This window comes from Centruroides sculpturatus, unplaced genomic scaffold, assembly GCF_000671375.1.
Source record: "Centruroides sculpturatus isolate CEXI.00-Female unplaced genomic scaffold, Cexi_2.0 scaffold83, whole genome shotgun sequence".
In the NCBI taxonomy this organism is placed as follows: Eukaryota; Metazoa; Arthropoda; class Arachnida; order Scorpiones; family Buthidae; genus Centruroides; species Centruroides sculpturatus.
Genome location: NW_019384393.1, coordinates 28767 through 33282, shown reverse-complemented (window position 1 = coordinate 33282; position 4516 = coordinate 28767). Strand labels below are relative to the sequence as shown.

Here is a 4516-nt window from a genome sequence, read left to right as displayed (position 1 = left end):
GTACAGTCAACCCCCCTATAAGATATAGATACGTTCCAATTTATTAGGAATCTGATTTCTTACAAGTCGTTCCAATCACAGCCCGACACATGTCAAGTTTACGGACTACGGCTGATTGAAAGGTTTTCTTCCATAAAATTAATCGATTCTACACTAATGCGACTCAACATTTCCAAAATACGTATATTTTTTCGTAGTTTTATAGGAATCGTAATTATAGGGACCGTAATTATAGGGGGGTCGACTGTACAAACTTATAAAAATTTATTAAAAAATTTTCAAATGAGACAACACATTAAAAATGACTACACCTTACCCTTTCTACATACTTCAGTAAATAACAATCTCACAGCAGAGATGACCTCCTTTTAGAAGCTTCTCATCCATTTTATAAAATATATTTTTTAATTACACTGTTGTCAAGGGAAGATTTTAATGTTTTACATATTGAGATGGATGAGAAGCCTGTTAAAAAGATTGACACAGCTATGAGACTTATTTCTGGAGGTGTGTAGAAAGGACAAGATGAAGACATTTTTAATGTATTGTTTCATTTGAACATTTTTAAATAAATTTTCTAAATTTGTGATTATTAAAGGAATTATTAAATGGTTTATTAAATGTAAAAATACTTATTGAGTTTCATCTAAATTATTAAAGCTTATTTTTTTATCTTTCAAATATAACTGACATACAAAGAAGCAATATATATAATTTTGTTGTATAATAATTTAATTATGTATTTTCATATGTAATTTTTGATTTAAATTTTTCAAATATATTTTTTGCTTCTTGAAAACTGTATATTTTATAATTATAAAAATATTAATATTAAAGAAACAAATAAATTTAATGTTCTCTTATACCAATCTTAAATTGCTTTAAAACACTAGAAGATTAAACAAATGCAGTTTGCTTTTTCAATTATTATTATTCTTACACTATTAGTATAAATGTAACTACTTTAGCAAAAATTCAGATAATTGTTCCAAATCACCTACGATTCATAGAAAATAATATTCTGAAAAATATAATAAAATAACCTTTTCAAATTTTGCTGATAACTGAATATATACAGTAGACCCCCCTATAACGTGAGTTCCTATAACGTAGATTCCTATAATGCAGCAAAAAAATTGCAACAATATTCGTATAAAGATGCTAAAAGGGACGTGTAAAACGTCATCGCCAACTCGTCATCGCGGACGAGCAGCCGAACTACTTTCCGCTGTCCAGCGCTACGCTATGGCGAGTTTAGGCGGGTAAATTGAGTTTACTATCGTCTGTACAGTATTATATATAAATTATATATAAATTAGGTACTGTACATATAATTATATATTAATTATATATAAATTAGGTACTGTATATATAATTATATATTAACTTATTGTAACTTTGTTATAATTAAATATATAATTTCCGCCGTCTAGCGTGGCGCCACGCTACGGAGATTTTACGCTAACTATCGTCTGTACAGTATGTAAATTAGGTACCGTAAGTCTAATACAGTACTGTAATTTTATACATTTCTTGTGAAAGAAACATTTCTTATTCAATGGCCATAAAAATTATTTATATTAATGATGTCTCCAAAGTTCAACAAAGTTTTCGCAGAAAAATAACATCAGAAATCGCGGCCGCAGTTTGGTGCGCTGGTCTGTGACGAAAACAAGCTTAAGTAATGGCGACGTTGAACGGTGCACACTCGGTAAGTAATCCTACAATTTTTTGTTTATAGCATAGTTTATACGGATTATTCCCAAAAAATTATATGTGTTTTGGAAATATTAAGTCGAATTAGTCTAGAATTGATTAATTTTATGGAAGAAAACCTTTCAAACAGCCATAGTCCGTAAACTTCACGTGTTGGGCTGTGATTGGCTCATGTATTTAAGGATTCCTACAACACGAAATTTGTATAACGAGGAACATATCTCCGCGTTATAGGGGGTCTACTGTAATACGCATTTCACAATTATCTTACTTAATCTGGCAGACAAATATATTTGTCAAGGGTGAGTGAGTGGCAGTGGTGAGGGACATATATATTCGTCAAATTCTTTTGAGGAATATCGCCAAAAACTAACCAAAACCTACTGCAAAAAAAATTCACATAAAAAATGAATTATGTAACAATAAAAAAAGACTTTTCTTTACTAGACATAACTGTTTACAAAATATTTTTTTGAAACAGTAATGAGAAATAACGCATGGAAAAATACTCTAAAAATTTCACATGTTTATTCTCCACTACTAAGGGGTAGCACCATACCTGACTATTCCACTATTGAAAGTGGACTTGTCTAACTGTTAATACAACTCATTATTTTTATTCTATATATATAAATATATATATATATATATGTATGAATAAAATAAAATAAAACTTACCTGACCCATAACACTTGGACAAAGTTTTGCTGATATTGATTTAACCAAAACTTCCATTACTGTAGGTAAAACATTGACAATTTCACAATAACCACCTCTTAAGCCACATCTAAAAAGTTTTAAATAATCAAATCAAGTTTAAATCACAAAAATCATGACTTAAATAAATAAGTTTATTTATAAATATATGTACTTACTCTCCCATATAACCTTTTGATGCAGACATAAATGATACCAATTCAATTTTATTGTAAGGATGGTTCATTTCTGATATTACTTTTTTAAAAGATAGAAATTTTGAATCTTCAAAATATGTGTTGTCTTGATATACCTACAATTTACATATAATATACTTCATTTTAACAACTTTCATATATTCATTATTTATCTCTCTTATTCACACTCAGATTCTTTAACATTACAAAGTCAACACATCTTAATACTGAGAAAGCACATTTATTCAACTAAACAAACATTTCAACCCATTTCATGGGCCATCATCAGGTTAAAGATGTTTGAATCAATGGCTTTTTGAACATGTTCAAATTTAAATTATATTAGAACATATGTTGAAATAAAATTAAGTAAACAAGCNAGCTAAACAAACGTTTTCAACCCATTTCATGGGCCATCATCAGGTTAAAGACGTTCGAATCAATGGCTTTTCGAACACGTTCAAATTTAAATTATATTAGAACATATGTTGAAATAAAATTAAGTAAACAAGCATAACAAAATTAATACAATAAATAAGAAAAACAAAATAATATATAAATGAATACGAAATACAGTAATTCCCCACAATACAATATGTAAACATTTTTTATATAGTAACTCAGGTTTTTATTGAGCCTGGTGGATGTATCATCTTATGAGTTCATTGTGACTATATATTTTCATGCTGATAGTAAAATGGTTGCATCTTTATAGTTTAAACATTTATCATTTAAGCTAGATCTGTAGATCTCACACTTCTCTGTTGTGGATGCAAGTGTAGGCAAGTGCACCTTTGCAATGATTCTGGTTTCTTCCCATTTAACTATGGATCCATCCGTCTGTGCTATTTTTGATAATGCTGTTGCATATCGGCTCTTTGCTACATCATACTTATGTTCTTTCATCCTCACGTTAACATTGAATTTAGGAACGGATCACTGTACACAAAGATGTATATCAAACCTACTCATGATCCGATATATATATACCATCAACATCTAATGATCCAATTACATATAAACTCTCTGCCTTTAGGACTCTAATCAGAAGAGCGTTTCTGTATTTCTCTAACATGATATACACAATAGAGGAGCCAAATAGCGTTAATGAAGTGCAAAAGGGTTGGGATTTGGAACAAGATCTGTAGAACGTCTAATTACCGCATACAATGATCCTAGAAACGGCAAAAAGAAAAAACCAGATGGAAGCAGCAACATCACAAAATTCACATATAATAAACGTCTATCCCCAGTTATGAAAGAAATTGCGAACTACAAAAACACCAATATTATATACAAAAGAGCTCCCACATTATATACGTTGCTCAGAAATAACAAAGAAAAAATTAATAAAAAAGAACAACCAGGAGTGTATGCAATACCGTACAAGAATGACCAATTAGGAATAGATAAAGAATATATAGGAGTCACAAATAGAAATCTTAATGTGAGGATGAAAGAACATAAGTATGACATAGCAAAGAGCCGATATGCAACAGCGTTATCAAAAATAGCGCAGACGGATGGATCCATAGTTAAATGGGAAGAGGCCAGAATCATTGCAAAGGTGCACTCGCCTACACTTGCATCCACAACAGAGAAGTGTGAGATCTACAGATCTAGCTTAAATGATAAATGTTTAAACTATAAAGATGCAACCATTTTACCATCGGCATGGAAATATATAATCACAAAGAACTCATAAGATGATACATCCACCAGGCTCAATAAAAACCCGAGTTACTATATAAAAAATGTTTACATATTGTATTGTGGGGAATTACTGTATTTCGTATTCATTTATATATTATTTTGTTTTTCTTATTTATTGTATTAATTTCGTTATGCTTGTTTACTTAATTTTATTTCAACATATGTTCTAATATAATTTAAATTTGAACGTGTTC

General features: G+C 29.8%; 1 pseudogene; it reads right to left on the bottom strand.

Moving 5' to 3' along the window:
* LOC111618284 overlaps positions 1 to 4516 on the bottom strand; it is a 41516-nt pseudogene that overhangs the window by 21865 nt on the left and 15135 nt on the right.